This window comes from Osmia bicornis, chromosome 5 (assembly GCF_907164935.1).
Source record: "Osmia bicornis bicornis chromosome 5, iOsmBic2.1, whole genome shotgun sequence".
Classification (NCBI taxonomy): Eukaryota; Metazoa; Arthropoda; class Insecta; order Hymenoptera; family Megachilidae; genus Osmia; species Osmia bicornis.
Window position 1 is genome coordinate 10,178,100 of NC_060220.1, and position 12,812 is coordinate 10,190,911.

Consider the following 12,812-nt stretch of genomic DNA (forward strand, 5'->3'; position numbering starts at 1 on the left):
AGGTCCAATGCACACCGCTCAACTCATGTTTCAGTGGGATTATGTTAATGTTTAGTAATATAAGCGTCCAAAGTAGAAGTAAAAAATCGACAAAATGCATTCGCGGAATCGAAGCATTTTTAGGCCACTAATAGAGTGCTGTGATTGAAATCATGAGTTGAGCGGTCTAGCCACAACCCTTACCTGTAAATTAAGATCTATTTTGTCTTCATTTGTTGCGAAATAAGGACGAATAACGGATGCCCGTAAAAGCATTCTCACAGACCAGTTCCGCCATTTTGTGGATAAAACAGAGCAAGTCACGTGACAAATTTAGTTCTGCTAGTGGTTAGAAGGTGGCGTATAAGGAGAACGTCTGCTAACGTGTAATCATAGCAAAAGACAATATCTTTACAGTAAAAAGTCAGTATAAAATAGATGAAGAAACTTATATGCACAAATATAATTAAATATAAATATTGTTCTTGTGTAAAAAAACGCGATACAAATAATTCTTCTTGCCAATTTAAAAAAAAAATTGAATATGTATTTATTTTACTTATTTTACTTTATGTTTTTTATACACCTATATATTAAAAAATTATATACTAGTAATATTATATTTACTTATATTATATGGGTATGGGTAGAATGTACAACAAAGAAACCATAATAATTTTTTTTTTTTGTTATTTATTTAAAAATGATCGTTGGATTATTTTTGGCATAACCGCCCTATTTTTCTCCGCCTCTTCCTCTACCTCCTCTTCCCGTACCCTCTCCTCCGCCTCTTCTCCTACCTCCCCCTCTTGCCCCTCGACTATATTTGAGTTTCTTTATTTCTTTTTTCAGCTCTGCATTCTGTAAGATGGAACATAAACATAATTATTGTAGTATAATCATATGGATGTTGATTCCACGCTGAGAAATCGCAATTATATGTATATACTTACTTGTTTCTTATATGCTGCAAGTAATTTAATTAATTCCTTGTTAATTTCATTATTTTGTTTATCACTGCCTTCCTGATTTATCTGTTCCTAAACATGAAAATTTAAAATATGTATTTTTATCGTTTTTAAAAATTACAATTTGTTCATTAAAAAAAATGGAGAATGGTAATTTTTCAACTGAAATGACTTTCGTAGATTCAGATAAGTTGTGTGTATGCTAAAAATTTAATCTATATCGGTGAACGCATAAATAATTAAAATTTCCGAAAATCGCGACTTTTCATCTAAGAACAACACATAGAAGAATAAAAGTGATAGAGATAGTGAGCGTAAAGGTACTTACGTGATTCTGCTCTTGATTTCCGGTCACTTTATTATTTCGTTGGCTCTCCGCCATAGTACAATCCATTTTTTCCTAAAAATATGCACAGTTAATAATAAAAACTTCTTATTTCATAAAATAAGAAAGACACTAATGTACCTGCGTCTTGAAGGTACTCTTACCATCTTGGATTTCTGATGCTCTCTCTGATTCTTTTTTGTTTTCCGCACAACGGTGAACACGCGCAAGAAAGCAATAGAGTTTTCAATAGAATTTTCTGAGAATACTTTTTAGAAAAAGTTATTAATTTCTTTAAATAAATGTTTCTTAATTAATAAAAGTATACAGGATACGTCATGCAATTGGGACGGGTTATATCTTGAATTTGGTAAGAGATAGCAAAAAGCTGTTTATGTAAAAGTTCAATGGTATGATAATGTTTATTTTTCTATGACTTCATTTTCTTGGTGAATGCAACGATGCACTAAAAAAATGCAGATGCACTTTTTGTTTAAATAGAATTGTATTTCTTTCTTTACTCGCATCAACTCGGAAAATTCTGGATAAAAAAGTAGTATTAGAACTAATAAATGGAAGGGCCCCGGCTCCTTCTCTCCTTCTCTCCCCTCGCTGCTATTCCCTCTCACTATTACCTATCACCTATATCTAACAGTACAATGTTTAAAAAACTAATATTTCGTGAGATATCTCATATTTTTCATAAGTCATACCATTCAACTTTTACATCAATAACTTTTTCCTATCTCTTACTAAAAAGATATACTTCGTCCCAATTGCGTGACGCTTGTATTTCCAAAAACCTATAGTAAGTTTGTTTTTCGAAACTACTAAAAAATACAAAGGAGTGTTAGTCAATATTCTGAGTGAATGCAAATAATTTAAATAAATAAATATGTACAACTTATGTATGTAAACATTTGCAGAATTATTGCAAAGAGGAGGTATATTCTTCTCTTGTTATACCTCCTCTTTAAGCGAGGTTCGTTATGGGGCACTGCGAAAAATCCAGGCGGGCGTCAGTCAAAACTTAGCGAAAAGGGACGATCTCAACATTCAGAATGAGAGAATCATTCATAAAATGATTTTATGAAAAAAAAATTGAACATTTATGGGGCGCGAACCTGCGACAAAAAACTTTCCATCGGATCAGCGGTCGGACCCACCGACATTATTGAAAAACTGTCGAATATTTTAGGAGATAACGTGCATAATTTTCAATTAATTACAATTCCTGCTCCATCCGATTCAGAAATGTTAGAAATCATATAATGCACTAACAATAAGTGTGTAAAGGAGATATAATAAAATAATTTTTAACAAAAAAAAAATCCGACTTCGAAAAGCACTAAAAAATATAAAATAATTTCTATTTCATTTATATCTGTATTCCACAGCTATTAATACAATCTATTTAATCGTTAAATAGGATACTAAATATATTTCAACCTTTTCGGAGGCGGCGCAAAATTAAAAGTACCTGACTATATGATCCTGCCACTAACGATTTGATTGCGGTATGGCAAACTTGGTAATTAATACGTCGTAAGAAAACATATTCGAAACGTTATAGATACGGCAGAATACATTTGTAATTGTAGCGATTGTATCAGAAGTTGGTAGCTCTTCTGATGTACATGTATGTATACTGCATCACAAGGTCTAAGGAGATTTTTAATAACGTGTGAGATTCCCCTCTACAGCTTGCTTCTTAATTTGCGATCATATAAATGGTGGACAGAAATATATTACGTACGATAATTGATAAGGGATGATGATATGGTAAAGATAGACGATATAATGAAATTCCTATTATTTTTCAAAGAATAAATGAAATAGAAATTATTTTATACTTTTTAGTGCATTTCGAAGTCGGATTTTTTTTTGTTAAAAATTATTTTATTTCACACTTTTTAGTGGAACGAGCAGTATTCGAAGTTTACTTGCAGGGACAACTTTGAAAAATCGCGATCGGTATATTCCTTGGACGGTAACCCTAAAGAATAGGCTTTTTATTATAATAACAATAGTTATTAACAATAAGAAGTTACATAAATTTTGGGAAATGGAATCATCGTGGAATGATCTACGAAATGTGAAAACTTTCATCGCAATCAGTGCATTCCTTGAACCAGAACGTATTTTGCAATAATGAAAACCGTTCGAAATAAAAAAATGCGAAATGTTTTTATAACGGGACCAATCGGAAGACATATCCTATAAGACGCAAAAGATTTCATTCCGATTGGTCCATCCATCTCGGAGTAATCGGTGAACAAAGCCAGGAAAAAAAAAATATATACTAATCGAATTGAGTATCCTCCTCCTTTTCGAAGTCGGATAAAAATTAAAAGTATTTCTCATGTTATCGCATGAGAAATATGTCGAAAATATCGGTTTTTGATTTTTTTAAACACGACGCACCCGACAGAAAAATCTGAAAAAAATTGAGGACACCAGTCCTGCTAGTATCTAAGTACGGTGAAAGTAATAAAAATCTAGTGTCTCGAAAGTTCCTACCCGAAATCTCAATTTTTCTACTTTTTTTTGCGTTTTTGATTTTTCACGCCTAGGATTTGCAATCGAAAAATTTGAAAAAATTCACAATCATAAAGAAACATCGCTAGAATATTCTAGAATTTTTTCAGATTTTTTGAATGCCATTAAATAGGGAAAATATGGCAAAAACTACTTTTTCTTTCTCACCTTGTAACTACCCTCCCGGTTGAGATACAGGGTTGAAACTTAGTGTACAATGGTTTTTTATTATAAGCTATAAAATGGTGCATTGCTGAATAAAATCGGCTCAAGGGCACTTTTGACCATCTTATCCTGCTGTACCCTTTCTTCGGCCTTTGGGGCATCGCATTCGTGCGTACAAAATCGTGCTCCGGTTGTTCGCGCAAACCTTTCTACCTGGGGTGTTGTAAACAAGTCGAAGTCAGAATGTCGTCAGGAACAGACGTACATGCTACAGGGTGATCCTCTCGCTATTGAACTCAAAGGAAGTGCCGCCACAATAGAATGAAGAAGTCGACATCCCATTTCTGTCATCGCTTACTTGACGGAGGTGGCTCCTGTAGCGGAGACGGCTGTTTGCGTGAAAATGTGTTAAGAAAATGTGTATTCTGTTTTCCGCAGAGTTTAAATGGGACTCTTCTGCTCATTACACATATTTTCACGCTCACAGCCGTCTACGCTGCAGGGGCTACCTCCGTCAAGTAAGCGATGACAGAACTGGGATATTGACTTCTTCATTCTATTGTGGCGGCACTTCCTTTGGGTCCAGTAGCGAGAGGATCACCCTGTACCAGAAACACGTCCACACTGAGCGCTTGTTCGCACGAACATCTTTTGAAGCCCCGTACTGACCTGAGCATTCGTGTGCCGAAAACCTTCGTTCGGGCAAAAATACTCAAATGAGTACGGCCCGTTAATGTGTTCGCGAAGGCCCAGAGCACGAACGGACGCTTTCCGACGGCTGTCGGTCCATCAAAGGATATTCGTGCCAACAATTTTACTGTGCCGGTTACAAATTTCCAAGTACCGTTAGTCGACCGCTGTCGAATTTACCCTTCAGAAAAACTCAGTTTATGATATGGCCTGATAAACCGTCATAAACTGATTTTTGAAATCCGACATGTGCATAGCACTCCACCCTGCGAGTGGAGACCTTATTAAAGGATTTTAGCATTTATTAAAAATTCCAAATCTTTCGACGACATCCGCACAAAATTTTTAAAATGTCCACTAGCTTCTACCTGTAAATCTCTAATTAGATTTTCACCACTAGAGGTTGCTCTATTTTTATATATTTGATTAATCCACTATCGTTTATCTTGATTTTTTCTTCTTCTTTTTCTTTTAATTATTGTATTCATAACAATATACGCAGCACTGGCGATCGTGACATTTGTTCCTGTCGACATCCTGACTTCGACTGGTTTACGATAGAAAGAACCCAAATAGAAACGTTTACGGTACCCCAGGTAGAAAGGTTTGCGCGAACAGCCGGAGAAATTTCACGTTCGTTCGCCGAGAGCATTCGTTTGGGCAAAATGCTCAGGTCTGTACAAGGCTTTACACACATTTTCACGGACACAGCTACTGTGGCTACAGTATGCACCACCTTCGAGATATCGATGACAGAAAAGGGCTTGGGTCCATTCATATTGGTGTGGCGGCATTTCCTTTGAGTAAACTAGCGAGAGAATCACCCTGTACCTAAGGGCCTGAGTAACAGACTACATATTATACAGTATTGCCTCGAAATAAGCAAGTGGTCTCTGCTTCGAAATAAGCAACTCGCTATCCCCTCTTCTTTGTTTGAAGTCGCCCGCAAAGTGAGAGGTACGAGAAATGAGTGAGAGGTCCATGAAAGCGCGAAACTGATGTTTAGGTTAATAAATTTCACGCTTGACTGAGCAGTGACATCGGTTAGTAGAAGAAGGATGAAATATACAGTGTGTCCCACCTTAAGTGTTATAATTCCGTTATTCCGTAACTATTAATGATACAAAAAATTGTTGATATGGGAATTGCACAGTAAAAGGGGGCCTATGTTTTAGCTGAAGTGAAAAATCTTTTGCATTATTAGTTTAAGAGATATGATGGGCAAGTTTCGTTTTTCAAATGGAACTATATATTTTTTTTTAATTCATGTGATAGTGCTTCTCAAGACGAATTTATTAAGCTTTAATGTATACACTCGATTTTAATTAGTTTTCAAAATATAACGTTTACAAATTTCCCGATTTTCAGTAGATGCGTCTCGGTTTTAGTGGCAAGTTGTAAAAGCGGCCCTATTGTTGCGGTAAGTGCCATAGCGGGGGTCTACGCTAGGAACGGCAGACCCAAAGAATAACCGCTGTGACACTTACCGCAACAATAGGGCCGCTTTTACAACTTGCTACTCAAATCGAGATGTATCTACTGAAAATCGAGAAATTTGTAAACGTTATATCTTGAAAACTAATTAAAATCGATAATGCTTTCTATCCTTGTTCGAAAAATAACATCGCTGTTCGGCCGATAACTTTATGATTTGCCGCTACCTCGGATCTCTCATTCATTTCTCGCGTTCTCTATCGTCCTGTTTCGAGAACAAAGTCAAGCCGAATTGCAACCTGCTTCGAAATAAGCAACTGTTCGGTTCCGAGCCACTTGCTTATTTCGAGGCAATACTGTACTTTCAGCAATAGTTTGCAAAGGGCGCGTCTATCGAATTTTAGCGCTGTTGCCACATTTATGAGTTCGCGCGCGCACGGGTTCCGAGATAAATGGTAGACCCTGTATATGTATGTATGTATGTACTGTGCAGAGATGAGATGTTGTGGAGGCTAAGGAATGCGGGTACGATTGGTCAGAGTTTTCCAGTCACGCGTTATTGGTCGAAACGCTCACACATACTAAGCACGCCGCTTGATAAAGAAGTGTGTGGGTGCGTGACGACGCGACGTGGTGACTAGGCGGGGCAGACCAAGTGCTCCCCTTGCCCCTGTGCCGTCCCTCTCAGCAACATCTCATCTCTGCACATTGCACAGTATATCGGCCCTAATACGGACTTAGGAACGTCTTACGAACGTCTTAAAGATGGCTTTGATAATAGGTAAATGTTAGTTGAAATAAAGTCAAGGTGAATATAAAAACTAATTTTTTTCAATAATATAAACAATATAAACAATCAATATCAATATAACATAGAATTAAAATTTTTTTGCGACACTTATCAAGCAACGTATCAAGCAAAACTTGCCATTTCGTCGAGGTTGAAAGGAAAAGCGTTCGAGTGGTTTCACTCAAAACCTAAGTACATCGCAATGACGGACAAAGAACTTTTGGGAAGTTTACGAGAAATGTTTTATCACGAGCCGAGCAAGATTCATTTACGGCAAGAATTCGAGCGGCGTATTTGGAAACGGGAGGAAGCGTTTAGCCAGTATATGCATGAAAAAGTGATCATGGCGAATCGTCTTGGCATGAGTGACGGAGAGACTGTAGAATACATTATTAAGGGAATCCCAAATTTGCTCGTGCTCAGAGGCTGAACACGAAGACGTCATTGTTGCAGGCATTCGGAAAGGTATCGTTGTATGGGAAATCTTTGTCGACGACGTATCTACATATATACAAGCAAAGAAGAAAATACGTTTCGACCATGGAGGACAGAAGAGAGGACGTTTCAGCCATCGAGGGTAGAAGAAAGAATGTACCGTCAACTGAGACCTGATGACAGAGCGTATGGACCGCTGCGAGTGGAAGAGAGGCCATTGCGACCATCGAGGGAGAACGAGAGATTTACATCACCAAGAGTCAAGGGATACGAGAGAAGGGAAGTACCCAGAAATATTACTCGTTGCTTTAATTGCGGTACGGACACTATACCGCAACTATAGTGCAAACTGTCCTTTGAAAAATCGCAGCGCGAAATGTTTTAAGTGCCAAGCATTTGATCACGTAGCGGCGAATTGTTCAAAAACAGACGATGTAAAAGACGTTTATGATATTTCGCGGAATACGCGCGAAAAATATTATAAAAAAGTAGTGATAAATGGCAATAGTCTAACAGCGCTAGTTGATACCGGTAGTGATTTGTCGGTAATGCGTGGAGAGCAATACGTGAAAATAGGGCCACCAGCGTTGTTACGACGAGAAATTACATTTTGCGGAATTGGATCCCAAAGTAATAAGACGATAGGCGAGTTGGCAAATCATGCTGCATTAATGTATCGGATATTACCCAAATATTAATTGGATATTGATTACTATCTATTAAATACTTTTATTGAAATAACTGATTGTAAGGGGAAAGAATCGATCATATCGATTCCTGGAATAATTTCCAAGATCAATAAGTCTCCGTGTAGTGATCTGGTTGAATTTTTGATCTGAATTCGGAATCTGTTCGTAAACGGATGTATTTTACGTCAAGAAAACATATCCTATTCTGTATAAAATGTCCCCCAGAATGACATTTAGTGCAAGAAAAATATCCTGGGTGTTAAACCTATAAAAGACTTTATTTTCAAACGATATAATTGGTTATTATTAATCTATAACACGGGGCATATCTATTGAAATCATTTAAAAAGTGGTTGATATATTTAGGTTTTTCGTAACCACAGTATTAAACAGCTCGCAATCACATTAATCCTTCGAATTTTGATATGCGGCCATGGAATAATATTTTTGATATGACTTTTCGAATTATTTAAAAGAAAAAAAAACGGAATTTCAGACGTCGCATAGTGGCGAATTTGCCCGAAATCGTGAATAAAAGTGATACAATTTTCATGCTCATCTTAAAATTTTTCGGATGAAGTTCCGAATACGACCGGTCGCCGATCAAGATGAAATTTTGAGGGGGAGGAAGGAGGGAGGAGGGGACCCCAAATATAAAATGGTATCTTCAGCTTCCTGTTAGTTTCCGAGATATTAATTAAAAACTTTCGTACAATACATCGAATTTTTACTATACAGACGTAACTAACACAACCGTCTTCGTTGTAGTAAGCTGACATCGTCAAGTGTCGAACAACCGTTGACACAACGGGGGTTTCAACCAGGCCCTCCAAGCTCCACTCTTGTGATTTTGATGCAAATTTTAGGTTTACGCCTCACTACCAGGAGGCGCTGATGTCACTTCTCTACATGCATAGCTTGTATCACTGATTTTAACACACAACTAAAGATATCGTGACGTCATGTTCCCGCGAAATTTGTCGCCGCGTTTTTCAATTGTTTCAAAATTTAAAGAGACAAAAGAAATATGGCGCACATGGTTGCACATGGTGTGATGGTGGCAGCGTAGGTGATTGAATTTCCAGGTTCGTGAATTCCGTTATTATAATTATTACTATTATTATTACTATTGCTATTATTATTATGACTATTATGATTATTGAAAAAGATATTTTTTAAAGTTTTTTCTAGGTGTTTAGGTTTGTCAATAACTTCTGCTGATGAGATGCAGTAACAGGAGGAGAAGCTAGAAATTAAGTAAGTACAGAATGTTTTAAAATTGTTACTGAAAACATAACTGTTTACATTGCTATTTTAGTAATATATTTAATTTTAATTATTAAAATGTATCTTTAAAGAAATAGGAAGAAATTATGCATCAGAGGGTGTATTAACGAAAACAGCAGGTTGTTCTCCTTCCCCTTAGAGAGAAAGGATAAGAAGAGGATGGCACAGTGGGTGGAAGTATGTGACAACCCAAAGAAATTCTGAGTGATCTGTAGTAGATACTTTAAAGAAAAATACTTCATGAGGAAAAGATTAACAACATCAGCAGTTCCAACACTGAACTTACTTGGTAATTACTCTTATGTATACTTTTTATAGCATATGTAAATAATTGTTAATGAAAATATTTATTACAGTGTCAGAGACTACCTCTATTAAAATAGAGCAACAAGACACCTGCATGCAAATGAAAAGAAGAAAAAGAGGAAAATTGTAAGTGTTCAGTTTACATATACAATATATGTATAAAACCATTAACATGGTATTAATACACTAAGCATATATAATAATACTTTTTACATGAAGTGTATGTATAATATTATATAATTTTGTTGTTATAGTTAAACCTGACTGCACCAGAGGAGTGGAGAACGTGATTTTCGATTGCATGTTATTGTATATTATTATTGATATATATATATTTATTATATTTTACGAAAAATTTAATATATTTCCATTACTATACATATATTGTTGTAATATTTTCCTTTCCTTTATTTTTATTTTTCAAAGTTTTGAATAAGTAAGACCATGCACACGTATGTAGGGACCATGTGCTTGTGTGTGTACCTCACCGATATCATTTATATGTGTTTGTAGCGTCACCAGCGATCCTGGTAGTGAGGCGTAACACTAATTTTAGTTACAGCATTAAATACGGGAGTTTGGAGGGCCTGGTTTCAACCTGACTATCTATAAAGTGTCCTATTCAAAACTTTGGAGATACGACGAGTGCTGTAGCGTTGCCGGCCGCCTTCCGGGTGGCCGGAAATTTATCTAGCCTAACCTAACCTACGTATAAATCAAATGTGTTTAATTCCTTGAGAATTAGTAATAAAATATAAAACATAACGTAATGTAATTAAAAAAATGGATTTTACATGGAATACCCTATAGAAACGGAAGCCGATATCGCTATGGTGTAAACGGCTGTCCGACACTTGACGATGACGGTTGCTACAGCAAAGACGGTAGTGTTAGTTGTGTCCGTATAGGAAAAATTCTATGTATTGTACGAAAGTTTTTAATTCATATCTCGGAAACTGATAGGAAGCCGAAGATACCACTTTATATTTGGGATCCCCTGCCCACTCCCCCCCCCCTGCCCACTCCCCCCCCCTTCCCCCTCAAAATTTCATCCTGATCGGCGACCGGTCGTATTCGGAACTTTATCCAAAACAGCTACTCCCAATACGATTTTGATGATTTTTATCCGACTTCGAAATGGAGGAGGATACTCAATTCGATGAGTATATTTTTTTTTTTTTTTTTTTCTGGCTTTGTTCACCGATTACTCCGACATGGATGGACCAATCGGAACGAAACCTTTTGCATCTTGTAGGATATGTTTTCCGATTGGTCCCGTTAAAAAAAATTTTGCATTTTTTCATTCCGAACGCTTTTTATTGCAAAAAAACGTGCTATTTCATGTACGTGCGGTATACGTTCGCCGATTACTCCGAGGCGGATGGACCAGTCGGAATGAAATCTTTTGCGTCTTGTAGGATATGTTTTCCCATTGGTCCCGTTATAAAAACATTTCGCATTTTTTTATTCCGAACGGTTTTTATTGCAAAAAAGCGGGAAGTTTCTAATCTCAACATACAATGACTTCAATGATGCTTTAATATATTGTCAGGGGCATGATTCTGAGCAACTTTTTCATTATACATAATTAACGGAAACCTTTAGTTTTCGAGATATTCGTGAAAAACTATTGTTAGTTTTTCTGCCTTTGTTCGCCGATTATTCCGAGACGGATGGACCAATTGGAACGAAACCTTTTGCATCTTCTAAAGTATGTCCCCCGATTGGTCCCGTTCAAAAAACATTCTATATTTTTTCATTCCGAACGGTTTTTATTGCAAAAAACGTACTATTTCATGTACGTGCGGTGTATGTTCACCGATTATTCTGATACGGATGGACCAATCGGAATGAAACTTTTTGCATCTTGTACAGTACAATTCCCTATTGGTCCCGTAAAAAAAATATTTTGCATTTTTTTATTCCTAACGACCTTTTTTTCTAAATGTGCTTTCGCTGATTACTCCGAGACGGATGGAACAATCGGAATGAAATCTTTTGCGTCTTGTAGGATATGTCTTCCGATTGGTCCCATTATAAAAACATTTCGCATTTTTTTATTTCGAACGGTTTTCATTATTGCAAAATACGTTCTGGTTCAAGGAATGCACCGATTGCGATGAAAGATTTCACATTTCGTAGATCATTCCGCGATGATCCGATTTCCCAAAATTTATGTAACTTCTTATTGTTAATAACTATTGTTATTATAATAAAAAGCCTATTCTTTAGGGTTACCCTCCAAGAGATATACCGATCGCGATTTTTCAAACTTGTCCCTGCAAGTAAACTTCGAATACTGCTCGTTCCACTAAAAAGTGTGAAATAAAATAATTTTTAACAAAAAAAAATCCGACTTCAAAATGCACTAAAAAGTATAAAATAATTTCCATTTCATTTATATCTGTATTCCACAGCTATTAATACAATCTACTTAATCATTAAATAGGATACTAAATATATTTCAAAGTTTTCGGAGGCGGCGCAAAATTAAAAATACCCGAACAAACGGTGCTGCCAATAACGATTTGATTGTGGTATAGTAAACTTGGTAATTAATAAGTTGTAAGAGAAAAATTATAGGTCCGGTTGAAAACATTTGTAATTGTAACGATTGTATGAGAAATTGTCAGCGCTCCTGATGGACATGCACTATACTGCAGTTTACAAGAGACCATACTTAACTCGCGCCGCTCACTAGGTCTAGAGAGATTTTTAATGACGTGTGTTATTCCCCTCTCCAGCTTGCTTCTTATTATACTTTGCGATCATATAAATGGTGGGCAGAAATATATGACGTACGATAACTGAAAACCGGTGATGATATTGTAAAGTTTCACGATGCAATGAAAAGTACGCAAAGTAAGAAGCAAGCTGTAAAGGGGAATCACACGCACTATTAAAAATCTCCCTAGACCTCAGTAGGTCACTAGCTGCGCGAGTTAAGTGCGGTCACTCGTGAACTGCAGTATAGTTAATTCGTAATGGGTATTGTTGCGCGTGGATTTCAGGTGTCTAGGGATTTTTGGATCTTTACTACGTGGGTAAGGTGCCCGTGGAGCGCTAAAGCACTCTGCTCGCGGCGCGGGTTTTAATAAAGTACACTTTATTTTTAAGGTAAAAATTAATAGTTTGTATTTTATTCAATTTGACTCAAGTCGGGTTGAAGCTTTGAATCGTTCTGAGCTTGGCGGTGAAGATCCTCG